The following is a 14,819-nucleotide window of genomic DNA, read 5'->3' on the forward strand; positions in this document are numbered from 1 at the left end:
GGATTTGTCCCATTATGACCAGTTTGACAGTATTCTTCAGTTAAAATTATGTAAAGAGAGCAAGGGGAGGTGGTGGACAAAGCTATTATAAAATAGATTTATGATGCTTTCATAACTAAACTATTCTCTTTATAAAGCTATATTCTAATGTGTGTGATTCTGCATGAATGTCATGTTCCTGCAGATGTTCTAGCACGTTACAAGCAGCTGCATTTGCTATGAGCATATATAGAAGCTGGATACTTTCTGTGTCTTCTCTCTATTCTCAGTTCACAAAACCCATTGAGGGAAAGTCATCACTGATTTATTTTCTTTCTTTCTTTTAAAATGTTTGAGCAGTGAGAAACAAATGGGTTGAAATTAAATATTTGCGACTCAATCCTGCAATGTCTGTACTCAAAACTCCATTGCCTTATTGGGAGTGCTGCATGTAAAACAATTTTAGGATGCGGCCCTTTGAATTTCTAATGCCCTAAAATGATTTGAAAAGTAACTGAAGCAGGGAAAAGAAGTTCATGTTATTCTTAATCTTGTGTCTTCCTCAAAGGCCTGATCCTTCAAAGGGTGAGCACCTCCTGCTGGGTCCTCAGCTCTCATTGACTGTAATGGGAGTTGAGAGTACGTCACATCTCGAACCTTGCAGAATCTAAGGCTCTCAGAACCTTCCAGAACCAGACCCAAAAGTTGTTGCTACCTCCATCATTTTCAAACCCTCTGGCTTCTCCCAAGGCCTCTGTCACAGGGCTGCTCACTGAATCCTGTCAGTCTTGTTCAGGCCAGGTCCAGCTCTTCACTCCCAGTTTCTGTATCTCTGGTATATTGCAGGTTTTGGAAGCAAAAGTCAACAAAGTAAAGATCAATGAGGCTCATGAGCATTATCAGTCAGTAGTGGCAAGAGCTTCCTAACTCTATTTTCTCATGGAAAAGCTGAATAAAATCAATCCAATATATCAGTCCTCACTCAAGGTTACTATTCAGGAAGAGATCAATATGTTTGTATGCTGCTGTTTTAATCTAGTGTTACCATTGGCTTAGACCCTTGTCTCCCTTCTGTCACAGGCTTTTTATGTTGTATTTCACAAAGCAGTGCAGCAGGCAGAACCCTCTGACAATGGGTGGGAGTGCATAAACAACCTGACCAAGTGTGTGACATACTCCAATTTCATTTACATCAGTCGTGGTCTGTTTGAAAGAGACAAGCTTACCTTTACAGCCCAGTTAGCTTTCCAGGTATGGTACGTCTGTTATGGACACACCTTTGTATGTTGCTTGCTTAGTCCATGATCTCTTTCCCCCACAACACTTTGCTCCATAAGTTATTATCTATGAAGAACTAACCTTAAGATGTGCAGGTCCTGATCTGCTGCGTGTGAGGAGAGATTCTGCCATAGAGCTATCTCCTCCTCCTCTCTTCCCACTGAGGGAGGGAGAGATTGAACTGGTTTGTACATTTACTAGGACTCTATACTGGTGCTTGAGCTGCTTATGGGGAAGGACAGCTCTACTGGGCCTCTGGAGAGTTGGCCTTTGGTCCATCAGTGTCACTCTGAGTCTGAGATGCTCCCTGGGGCTGAGTGTGCAATTTCCACAGTACTCCCAGCCACACAAAGTTGCTTTCTTAAGGACACAAAAACAATATCATCCCTGGAAAGTTATCCCAGTGAAGAGAGTTGATTTTTCCCACTAGCCATCCTGGGAACAAAATGTGGGAGCTGGATTCATTTCTGAAATTCTATACTAGGTCACCCAAGGATGGCATGGTCTTCACACACACAGAACCCAGTGCGGGAGGAGAAAGTAATTAAGGAAGTATTATTTAAAGGTACTCCCTCTCATAACACAAGAACTAGAGGTCACCAAATGAAATTAATGAAATTAGGTGGCAGGTTTAAAGCAAACGAAAGGAAGCATTTCTTCATACAATGCACAGCCAGCCTGTGGAACTCCTTGCCAGAGGATATTGTGAAGGCCAAGACCATAACAGGGTTAAAAAAAGAACTAGATATATTAATGGAGGATAGGTTCATCACTGACTATTAGCCAGGATGGGCAGGGATGGTGTCCCTGGCCTATGTTTGCAAGAAACCGGGGAATGGAATTCTTGATGCTTTCCTGTTCTGTTCATTCCCTCTGAAGCACCTGACATTGGCCACTGTCAGAAGACAGGATACTGGGCTAGACTTACCTTTGGGCTGACCCAAACGGCTGTTCTTATGAGGCAAGGGAAGAGTATTCTGTAATGTTTTCTGATTTGGTATAAAATGCTTTTTTTTCCCCTCGCACGGCTGGAAATTTCTCTGTTATGTCTTTGCTTCTCAACCCAGACATTGCTCTCTTGGGTTCATGGAGAGGGTTGTATGATGGGCACAGGCCTTAGCACCCCTCACTACAAGTTCCTTTTTGGAAAAAAAAATGGGGACAGAGGAGAAGGGCCGAGGGCCTATTGGGATGCTAGCTGTCATGTCCTGCAGGAAGGTGGCATATTTAGGAGAGGGGTTGGTTTGGCTTGTTGAACATGTGTTGTGGGGAAAGAGGAGGTTGAATCAGTTCTTAATTTGTGCCAGGGCTTGGCAGGGCTGAGCCCCGGTACTTCTTGGCTTGCTGTGTTGTTTTTTAATGTTAAAAATATTGCTTGAACCCCAGCACCTAATTGCTTGAGCGCCAAACCTCTTTCATACAAATTAAGCACTGGGTTCCCCATGTGGAGAAGAGGAAAGAGGCCGTGAAAGCAGTTATTCAGACACTGCTAGTATTTACCAAATCCGAATATCAGTCCTTTAGCTGTGTCTTACCCCAACTCCTTCCGGGTCACCTACATGTCACTGTTAAGTCTATCACATTGGGAGATGTATTATGGGGTTGATCCAGCAAGGTGCTGAGCACCCTCTGCTCACTTTGAGAATGCTCAGTCCTTTGCAAGTTTGAGCTCTGTATTTTATTTTATTTTTTTACTTTCTAGTTGAACTGCAAAAAAGGAACATGCGTTCCTGAGTCATGTAAAAAATAAAGCATGTTTTACCTAAAAATTAACTGGAACAGAATAAAACTTCATTGTTAGAAATGCTAACCATTATAATACATTTAGTATTAAATCAGAGGTATCTACTGGGAGTTCCCTTAGATCATTTGATCAAATTAAGCTCCTAAAATATAGTTCAAAAATGTCATCCGGGTGTAGGATATAAAGGACAAGAATAGGGCAACTAAATTACTGAAAATTTGGGAAAATGAAATGTTGACTCATGTATTTTGACATAATGTAGAAATCAGGAGGTTTGCCAGACAGATCTGCTTCAGACTCGGCTTATGCAATATTTGATTTGTACAGCTGCATTGTAGATTGCCCACCATCCTGAGCATGAGCAGCTGGGCTTGGAGTAGGCAGCCTTACAGGACACAAGAAATTCTTCCCAGCCCCCTCAGCAGTTGCTCTGCAGCATCTACTGCAGCCCCAAGCCTTTGCTCTGATTAACTCTCTCCTTATTCTAGTAGATCCATGGGTACATAATCTTGGCTCTATTGGCTCTCCACAACTCCTGCATCAAAACCTCAGCTAGTAGCCATGCATAGGGAGGTCCCCTGCAGCTGAACCATGTAACACTGCTGAGCTGATGCTTCCCCCTACCTCCACCTTTTGTAAAAAGCCTCTGATTCTTGTGATTAATTAATAGCTGAACAGAATAGCTACTCCAAAGCACAAGCATAGCTTCCTGGAGTTCCCCTGCAATGACACAGGCTGCTTTTCAGAAATTTTCCTGGCTGTATTCCACTGTCTTACCATGCCAGTTAGTTCCACAGTGTGGGAGTGCTGCCCATACATCTCCTGTGCTCCAGGATCTGCCCCATTCCCAGCTCTGCTCCCACCTTGCAGTGGTGTGGAAAGGCCCTGGACATATAAGAGCTGGTTTAATTAAGGAAGTAGGCAGGAGGAAGACGAAAACAGGAGGAGGGTGAGGTGAGAGGAGGCAGGGACTGAAAGGAAAGAAACAGGGGAGGGACATATAATTTAACCATGAGAATAATTAACCATTGGAACAGTTCACCAAGGTTTGTGCTGGATTGTCTATTGCTGACTATTTTAAAATCAAGATGGGATGTTTTTCAAAAAATCTACTCTAGGAATTATTCAGATTAGATGACCACAATGGCCCCTTCTGGCCTTAATATCTATGAATCAGGAGTGGAGAGGGAGGGGCAGAAAGTGAGGGAAGAGGGATGGGACAGAGGTTAGATCATTAAGAAATTTGGGTTTAAAGTGCCATTCTAATTTGAAAAGTAATTAAGTCAAATTGGCACCAGCTGTCTCAGCAGATCTGCTCCATGAATATATCTTGTCATGTCTACTTGTCTGGGTAACAAAATGCATATTTCTTTCTTTTCTTTTTAGCACTACTTCAGGACAACCACAAACTGGCCTCAGCTGAACCATTAATTAAAGTCCAAATGTAGAGCTATTGCTTTCATGAGGTGGCACCAGGTGTAACTGAAGGTGGGTTTTGGCCTACAAAATCATTAGCACTTGTAACAAGATAGGAAGGAAAGAACCCAGCTTGACTTTAAGATCCCAAGTTGAGTTTGCTGACTCGGCAGTTAGGAAAAAAAACTTGTAATTTTTTTTACTTGTAAACTGCACAGATTTGAGCTGAAGTCATTGAGCTACACTAAACATGGAACCTTGGGATGACTTTTGTACAGAGTCGATTTTGGAAGCCACATTATTAATGTTGACACCCCAGCTGCAAGGTATACAGATTTTTGCATCACTACAAGGTGACATGGCATCATGCAACATTGTTACTTGGTAATGATGTATTCTAATGCAGCATCTTGATAGCACAGCACCCAAGTATTATTGCTTGCTATATGACTGCAAGCTATAGCACACAAACTTTCTCGCTCCAGAGCCTCATATTTCCTTACTGTAGCCATGTTCTGTACCTTTGAATATATGGTCCCCTACCAGAGAGAGGAATAATTATAGGCAATGAAAGCACTTGTCTGTCTCCATTTTGTCTCTAAATCTTTGGAGGTGCAAACAAAACACATTGGATGGGAGAAATTACTAATGTTGATGAGTGCTTTAGATTGCGTGATAATCTCTTTTTCTGTTAGCTATTACTGAATGGAAATCAAATGCATGCATGTTTGGGATAGGAACAGATGGCACTTCTGTTATGTGAGGAAGAAATAGGGGTGAGAGGGCAGCGAAGTTGAAAAAAAAATGACCTCCCTCTCTGACTTACCAGGATTCATTGTGTTGCCCTCCTATTACAGTTGACAGTGACTCTTTATTGTCATAAAGATATGTCAGAAGTTAGACAGAGAGACAGACGATAACCTTAAATCCTTTAGTGCATTTTACCAGGTTTCTCAAAAAAAAAGGGAGGTGGGAGAGGAAGCTGAGGGAGTTGGGAAATGTCAGTGAGGCACTTCACAAAGAGCTCAATACATTTGTTGACCCCCCCCCCCACTTTAAAATGGATTTAGGTGTAGTCATCATAATGCCATGGGTGCTGTCTTAAAAATAATGTAGATGCTATTGTCTGTCTGCCATTTGGAAACTGTAGCTGTTTCAATGCACCCCTGCTGAAGTTGAAAAAAGAGGGATTTACTGAAATGCCTCAAAAACCCATCTGACTGTCAGCATATTACTTGCCAGCTGAACTGCATCTTATTCCTGCCTCTACAGTGCCTGGCTTCATTTTTGAGAAATATTTTTGTCTTCTCTGAAACAGTCACTTTTCTTTCTCACCCCCCATTTTGCAAATGGCACCTGCAGTGTTAGATTTGAGGGCTGAGCTGAGAGGAAGCAGTGTTTTGAACTGACTAATTTGCAGGCAAGAAATAAAACCCTTGTAAGGTGGTCCCGGGGGTGTCTTCCCCATGAACGCTCTTTGAAGCTACATGTAATCTGGTGCATTTCAAAGGCAAAACATTTCCTATTCTCAAGTATCTACATGAGCCAGGGTTGGTTTACCAGTTTCCAGAGAATAATGACCTCCACCAGGGGCAAGGATGCTCCCACCCTCCCCTCTCCCTCCAAAAACATTCCTGTTCTGTTTGAAAGGGGCAATTGCAGTCAGTCATTTATTTGTCACATTTTTTGCTGCTCTGATGGCAGTGGTGGCTACTAACACTTAGCTGAAATGCTTCCTCAGTAAATTCCAAATGTTGGCAAGCAACATATCCTTGCACAAGACAGTTAAATACTATAGTGGTTTTATGCTTACTTTTGATTTCTAAAAAGTGGTTGCCAAAAGCTGGCAATGTGCTAATCTTAGATAGTTCGGATTCAGATTTGATAACCATCCAAAAATGTGGTTGCTTATCCAATCCTCTCAGTTCTGGAAATGTAATATAACATTTCAGTGCTCTTTGGTTTGACTGAGCCATAAAATTTCGTTTCTCCCCACATTTTAGTGTTTCTATCCCTGGGCCCATATAAAAAAGGCACACGGACGGGAGCAAAAAAATTAACAGAAAGAGTTAAAGGTTTGAACTTGAAAACAGCTTTAGGTTTGGGTTTGGTTCAAATTTTGTATGAAGGGTCAAGGGTGTTTTTTGTTTGATTCAAATGGACTCATCCAACTGCTACCTTTTGTCCACTTATCTACTGTTAATTGATTCAGCTGCAGTAGGGAACACTTCTATATTTAAATCAATATGTTATGGTACCCATAGACCGCAAGTTTAAAAAAACTTCTGGAACTTGGGATTTGGTCATGAATGGGATCCAAAGCTCTTACAAATGTAAAGAGCTGTAGGCATTACCTGGGGAATTGTTCATTTAATTATGTAAACATTTTGTCTTGCAGCTTTTACTTATGAATAAGGAATCGATGCTTGGGAACTTGACTTCTTATTCAGAGTTCATATTGACCACAGCTAAAATAGGTTACTGGAGTTTCACTCCAGCTCTGTATGGAGTACAATTAAGGTGTAGTATTACTCAGGAACCTGGGTAGGCTTGCAAGGAAGCCCACAAACGTTTTAAATAAAACAAAATCTGTGCAAAGAATTTGGGATTTTTTGCTGTTAAAAATATACATGGATACAGTCAAATGTGATCAGTGTGCTTAGGGTTTTTTCCATCTCTAGACAATGCGTTTTAGGGATGAATTTTGTGGGTTGGATAAAGATTTTGAAGGCTCCCCGAAATGAAGGAAAAAAAGTGGCGGAATCAGAATGTCCAAAGAAAAAGAAATTTTCACAAGAATGGAAAATGAAATGTTCCCGCTAGAAGCTGATTATGGCGTGAGCCAGAAGACCAGATCAGATGACGTATGGTGTTAGGTTAGATTACTAACCTGAACACTTAGAGGGACAGATTTTTTTTTGCCTCCAGAGTGTGGTGTTCTTGGATTTCTACCAAATATGAGTCATGATTAAATAGTAGTAGTATAAATGGTTTTTCTATAGCTTTTAAATGTTGGTTTCCCTGAAGCTTTATCATTTTGCAACTCTTAATTTATAGGAACTTTGTTGAAGAGAAATTTGGAACCAAATATGTAGAGAGGCATAAATCTGAGTTTGCAAAATAGTTTTAAGAAAACAGTCCCGCTAGTTTTCATCTGTCTCCTGGAGTTGACCCATTGAAAGTCATAGAATCATTAGGTAAGTCCATGCCAAACATGTCTGTTAATGTTGCACAAAAGGGAATGCTTACAACTAACAAACTGGCTATTGAATTGGAGTGGAACCCCTACTCATGCACATTAATACCAAAAGAATTCATTGTAATTAATGCTATTACAATTGATCCCTCTAGAGAAATAAATAAGGAAAGTCCGTTATTGTTGAGTACCGTCACATGTAAATTCGTGAAATATATGACATTTGGAAAACATACTCCTTTATGACAATTGTAGTGCTTGACTCAGACAGCGTACAATGCCATTGTTGGTTGCTCTCTGGTGAAAAAATAAAGGGCCAGCATTTGTTTTGATTAGATGAGTGCAAGTCAATAGTTTTGCATGAGAAGAATTTGGCCCAGTTATACTGGTAAGAGACAAATAAGTTAATTTCAACTCACCCTTCCTTATGCCATGACTCCCCCTGCCCCCCAATTTCAATGTAATGACTGCAAGTTAACTCCTTGTACTGTGTGTGTACATAGGATGTGCAGCTGCTTAACAGATACTCTAGTCAGTTCATATTATTTTAATCAGAAGGTTTTTTATATTTGCCTTTACATTACATTACCAGCAAGTGCATTTTTTGTGCTATAATTGTATTTTATGTATGTAGTAGGTAGTGATTTCTTTAGTGGGAATTAGTTGGTTGTTCTCCTTCTGGATTGCCTCTTATTGTATCTGCAATTTTATATTGTAAGAAGCACAAAAGGAATAAAACATATTAGTCCATCTGATATATTGAAACTATATTTTGGAGGGTTTTTTTAATTGTTTTTGGTTTTGTTTTGTTCTCAGTTTAGTGACTTCTATGATGTGTACCATTTAAATGCTCTGTGCATAGTATGTGATTCTTTGAACGATATTAATTATTTGGGTTGAAGTGATACAATATATTGTTCTGTTTAGGGAGCAAGCTTGAATTTACCACTGACGCCAGAAAACTTCACAATGTACCTCTGGGTCAAGGACAGGAAGCGGTTACAGAAATAGCTATGGTTAAAGCATCAAAAGAAGGCCACTGGGTTATACTTCAAGTACGTCAAAGCTCTTCATTACAACAGTCCTACGTTGCAGGGTTAAAAATGGAAGCTTTTCAAAATAATGTATGTCTAGATAAAACAGCGCTAATAATGATTACCAGCTTCCTTTGTCTCTTCCGAAAGAGAAGCTCATAACTTCATACTGAGGTATGAGTGTTAATGGGTCATTGAATATCACATAAAATGTGAACTGCATCTGCCTTGTGTGGAGTTGACTAAAGTATTTTACCAAACACATGCTATTTGATTTACTAATTTATTATCCATAAAAAAATCCTTTGGTAAATAAATGTGTAGCAAAAAGAATCGTTACTCTGTATAATCAGATGAATAGATACAAACAGGGAAGATTGCTGTCATTATGCAGCATATTGTGCTAAACAGATGCACATGATTTTTTCAAATATTGTGCTATATCAAACTGCTTCCTCACGCTTGGGATTTGCTTGTATCAATAAAATGTTTCATATTCCAAATCAATAGCTCACTGGGAAGCCTATTTCGCTCTCCTACTTCCCCAACCCCTTGACCAGAAAATTCATCTTGTAGCAAAGTGGCTTGACACATTAGAGGAATTCCTGGAGAAACAGTGAAGGAAGTCACCCAGACTATCGGGTGAACCTGCTCCTTCTCCTAAAGATCATGTCATTCCAAAGGAAATTTTGGAAAACTCTATTAAAATAACCAATGAGCCACCCACTGGAATGCTGGCTAATCTTTATGCTGCACTGGATAATTTTGGCCAGGCAAGTAAAACATCACAGGAGTTATAAAATACAAAAATAGGCTTATTAAATTTATCTTTGTAAAGTCATTTAAAATTGAAAAGTCACTGACAGCTACTGCAGGCTGTGAGATAATAAAATAGAATAAACTTCATTACATAAAGATCCATTCAGAAAATTGTCTTATAGCGGCATAACTGTACATCAAACAAGAAATTAGATCCTCTCATTCTGAAGCATGAAATATGGCTTCTGATTAAATATATTCCTGTGTGCATGGGAAACAGTTTGCAGACATTACAGATAATTACTGCAGTGTAGAAATGAGAAATTATTTTGGTCTGGTTTCATTTTGTTCTTTAATTCAGATGCGAGAACATGAATTTTTGTGCCCCGTACCACTGGAGTATTTTGTACTATTACTGTGTCTGATGTGTGCTGTGTACATCAATTAACCTTATTGAAATCAATGGGGCTATGCCAATTTACACCGGCTAAGCATCTAGTCCAAAGTGTTTTGATACATGTAATATGAAACATCACTTTGGTTGTACTAGATCATCTTCATTTTTCTCTCAACTTGTTTCCATTTTTAGAATGTATTTTTAATTAAAATACTAGTATTGATATTTAAAAGATATACAAACACTGATACAATTAATAATTGCAAGCAACGTTGCACAGACAGTCGTAGAAATCAGTTGGCTCTTTAACATGAATATTCACATTAAAGGGAGACCATTAACTTTAATTTTTTGAGAAATTTCCTAATAACAAAAAAAAAAATCTATTTTCTGATAGTTCACATCTTAAATAGTATGGTGTGAAAATCATCTTAAAAAACCCTTTAGAAATTATAACATCTTTTTTGTTCCCCTGTTGATGTTTATAGGAGTCTTATAGCAAGAAAGGAAATAGGTAGTGGATGGTACAGGGGAAACAATGACACAAAGTGCTGACAAATGCACAAAGTAAACAAGCTGCAAAAAATAGTAAAGATACTTTTGTCACTAACTTCTGTCAGTTATAGTCATCTGCAGTGTTACTGATAATTATAGGAGGTACAAAATCTTCACACAGAAATTTTCAAATTTATAGAGTCTCTTGAATAAGTGAAATCTCTGATATTTCAGAACCTGCTTGATCAGTGTACCTGTGAACAGGAATTCAAGATGATTCCGTTTTTCACTTTGCCACTGTCATGCCTGTCTGGATGAGTGACAGAAATTTAGACCTCAGGGCTAGAACAGAAAGTACCCTTTTAACAGTGGGGACCTCACAATTTCTGACCCTGTTCTCTACAACAACCTGGAAGCAAATCCTCAGATATTTTTGCATTTCCTTAACCCATTTAAGTAAGTATGTGCTATCCCTGACTACTTTGATAAATGTGCTGTACCTAATCCTAATCCTGTTGTTTCCTATATGTGCAACACTGGGTTTTTATTTTTAATACGAATTTTAAAGATGATTAACACATTCTACGAAGGATGACTTTGTGCGACCTCTCTTGTGTGACAAGTAGAATAGTGGAAATTTTCTGCCCCATCAACTGTTGTTCTGAACCTGACTGGCATATAGAATTGAATCTTTCTTCAGTGAGGCTAGCAATCCCGACACACTAACTAGTCTCTGCTCTTTGGCTGAATAATTATTTCATTTCCTTTAGAATCAAACCCTACACTTAAAAAATACCTTTCTTGTTGTAGGTACCCTGGGAAGATCTCCGTTACTTGTTTGGCTAGATTATGTATGGTGGTCATATTACAGACGACTAGGATAGAAGACTTTGTCGCACATAGTTGGAAGAGTATATGCAACCCAATCAGGTAATAAAAGCTTCAGCGACCACAAAAGTGTTTCCAGAGTTAGAGCTCCCCCTGCTGGAAGCTGGCACATTTTTATATGTAAACTTAACACTTTTGAGGAATATAATTTTTCTTAAACGTGTGTTATTTGTGATAAGGGCACTGCTGGATCATAATGTGCTATTTCACCTTTTAATTCCCCTGGATCTTGCATCCATTTTTACATCGGCAGTTAAAATTATGTCCTTTCATAACATTATTTACCTTAAATTGTTTCATTTTACAATAAAACAGAATCTTCTCCTCTCTATATAAAAAAGAAAATGTTACATTATTTTATAGTAAGGATCCAAAAGGCTAAAGCTTACAACAGTAATTCTGCAATGTTTTGGACTGCTGATTACTATTTTTATAAGGATACTTCTTAGCTGCTTGTAATTCAATTAGTAAATTTTCATAGATAAATCAGGATACATCCCCCAAAAGAATGTGGGTGTGGCTGTTTAGCCCCAAATCACTTATGTTAACAAAACTGGATTCAAGCCGCGTATTTATTCAAGCAAGTTTCTGATGCTTCCTGATTCCAGTTAAGACAGAACTACCCTGCAAAGATCAACTTCCTGCTTTCAGTCTTAGCTGGGAATCAAGAATTAAAGGGACATATGAATATGTAAGATAATTTGTGAAGAAAGTTACCTGAACTGTTCGGAATTGCAGAAAAGATTTTGTTCATCTTTTTTATAAAAAAGTTTGGGTCATTTATTACTGTTGTCGGACTAGTTCACCTCACCCTGACATAATTTAGGTTGTGTATTCAGTTCTACGTTACATGGTCTGTACTCATCATGCTTTGGGTTCTTCCTTTTCAAATTCTCAGCTGTCTAAGTAAAAATAGAATACCAGTAACATCAGCTTTTAATAACTTAGTACTTTTTGATGTTTAAAAATTATATGGTTAAGTTGACTAAGATGGATAACTTCATTGTATAATAACTCTAGATATGCTGAAATTTTAGAGACATCATTCACACATAAGAATAATGTGATATCAAAATGCAGTCGGTGTATATCCTTCTGTCTTATAGTAATGAGCATCTGACATAGGAATCTAGAAATTGTCAGACTTGATCAGAGCCATGGTCTATCTAGTTCACTGTCCTGTATCCTACAGTGGCCGGAACCAGACGCTTCACAGGAAGGTACAACAAACCTCAGAGTAGGATCGCTCAGTGTGGTTAGATATGGTTTAAGCCCTGAAACATGAGGTTATATCTGAGTGAAGTTAATGGGACTGGAGTAAAAGCAGAACATCTGTAGGGTTTGCCAGGGGAGATGCCTCAGTGATGATCTAACCTTGCATCCATCCATCCATTGGCACAAAGTTCTATTGAAAGTGGATTTTGGTTCTAAGCAACATTATTTTTTCTCCACCTAGACATCCTTAAATGTACTCCTCCCTTTCTTCCCATGTAGAACCCATCCTGGGTTCAATTAAGGACTTAGCTATTTTAGCTCATAAGTCTATCTGTCCAATCCCCTGATGATTTTGTTGGTGGTCTCTGATCTCCCTTCTATACAAGATGTCTGCTAATGTAGTACCAGATGCAGTATGGAGAAGGTTATAATATTTATGGAATTCCCTCAAGTTCTAAAATCACATAGTAGGAGGCAGTGACAGCAAAAGCCCTTTTACTTCATGCTGTACAAGGAAGTTCATTTGTGCACAATTATTACTATTGTTTAAACAGACAAGATTCTGCACTGAAGTCAATGGGAGTTGTGGGATACAAAATCAGGATCATTTTGATTGCTGTAAACTAATGGTTCCCAACCCTTTTCTTTGGGAACCCTTTTGACATAGAGGAACACTAATCGTCTATTGTGATTCCCTCATCCTTTACCCCATGAAACAGTATATTTGCCACCACACATATTCCTTTTATATCTATTTTTTCTCTCTCCCCTCCTCCACAAACCACCTGTGCGAAATGGGTATACCACACTTCCAGATCAGATTGGTAGTGTTTTATACACACCGTGTACATATGTAAATAGCTACACAAAGTGGGAGGTAGTGGAGAATCGGGCCCCAGAGGTGTACAGCTGCAGGCCAAGGCAGCAGCTCACTGGCTCAAGCCCACTTCCTTTCTCCCGTCCCATGCACCACTCAGCTCAGCTATGAGAGAACACACCCACAGAGCCTGTAGTATACATTCCCTACCCACCCTGAGCAGTATGTAACCTGCTCTGAGTGCAAGAACAAGAACAAAAGAACAAGAGCAGAAAAGGATTAAAAGAAAGCCAAGGAAGAATGCAGTAAAAAGAAACAAGAATTTTTAAAAAGAGAGTAGAATATAGAGGGGCTGCAGGGAGGAAAGCTGTGACTCCTTTCAAGGAGCTACTCATATTTGCAGTTGGGGTTGCCATGAATCTGGGGTCATTCAGCTTTCTCTGGTCCTACTAGCATGGTGCATTCTCTCTCAAAGAAACAGTGGGAAACTCTTTTCCAAACAGATCTGGTGAGGCACTGAAAAAACTCGAGCCCCGGCAGGAGGCACATCTGGAATAATTGTTCATTTTTTCAGTATAGTGTCATTTCTGAAGATGAACTTTTTTGCAGTTTCTCTAGAGGAAGCCTTGCATCATGGCACTGCACGCTGCTAGCATGTCCTTCATTATAAGGGAGGGTGCCTCATTTTAGATTCAAATGTATCTCCATCCTACACAAACCTGGGGTTATTTTACTTTAATTATTGCAGATTACTTGCATCACAAATGCTGAATCACAGAACTGAAGTTAGAGAAAATGGTATTTATCTTTCAGAAATGAGCCCCACATTATTTTAAGGATCCTGCACTACTGCTATTGTTGTTATCATCATCGTCATCACCACCATCATTATGTATCTTGGCAGGTTGAAAGGTATCACAAAACTGTAAGATTTCAGTAGTAATTTAGCATCCCACAGTAATACTTCAAAAGCATCAAATAGCATTTTGAATTTTAAGTCAGTACAAATGTAAATAAATAAATGTACTCCCACCTGTCTGTTGTTTTAAATGTCTAGTGAGCCTAAAATATTTGTGTAGCAGTTTTGAGATACAGCAGAATTACAGCTTATTATGAATATATGATATTGAATTAAACAATTTTGCCATTCTGTTCCCTAAAGGATAAAATCTGGCTCTCAGCAAACCATTTGAAAAGAAATTATGATGATGATACCATAGCTCCATTTTATTTTATGGAGTGTATTGATTGTCAAATAGACAATGCATGTATTTTGGTAATAATCTGAAGAAAAAAATGTGCCTCTTTATTTTGCAAACCTTATACTATCACTCACTTTCATTTCAAGAAAGGATGGCATTTTTCAGAGATACTACTATAAATTGCTTTATTTAATAAATTGGCATAAGGAACAATAATGTTACATCAGAAAGCAGCACTTTGTAATTTGGCAGAAATAACATTTTTATTTTAAAATAGTTCTCTCTATTTTTAAAATTAAAATTATCATTATGTTTTTTGCTAACTGAAGAAAAACCTGATTTTTTTTGCAAATTCATGTAGTTTTTGTCTTTTGAACATCAGTATTTGTATGGGATATA

At 38.7% G+C, this 14,819-nt stretch overlaps 1 protein-coding gene and 1 pseudogene across 1 annotated transcript in view; one reads left to right on the plus strand and one right to left on the minus strand.

The window, feature by feature from the left end:
• The window catches only part of LOC127030193 (dynein axonemal heavy chain 11-like), a 243,483-nt pseudogene extending 232,100 nt beyond the window's left edge, over positions 1-11,383 (plus strand).
• The window catches only part of MAP3K20 (mitogen-activated protein kinase kinase kinase 20), a 564,831-nt gene that overhangs the window by 352,160 nt on the left and 197,852 nt on the right, over positions 1-14,819 (minus strand). The window lies entirely within an intron of this gene.

This window comes from Gopherus flavomarginatus, chromosome 10 (assembly GCF_025201925.1).
Source record: "Gopherus flavomarginatus isolate rGopFla2 chromosome 10, rGopFla2.mat.asm, whole genome shotgun sequence".
In the NCBI taxonomy this organism is placed as follows: Eukaryota; Metazoa; Chordata; order Testudines; family Testudinidae; genus Gopherus; species Gopherus flavomarginatus.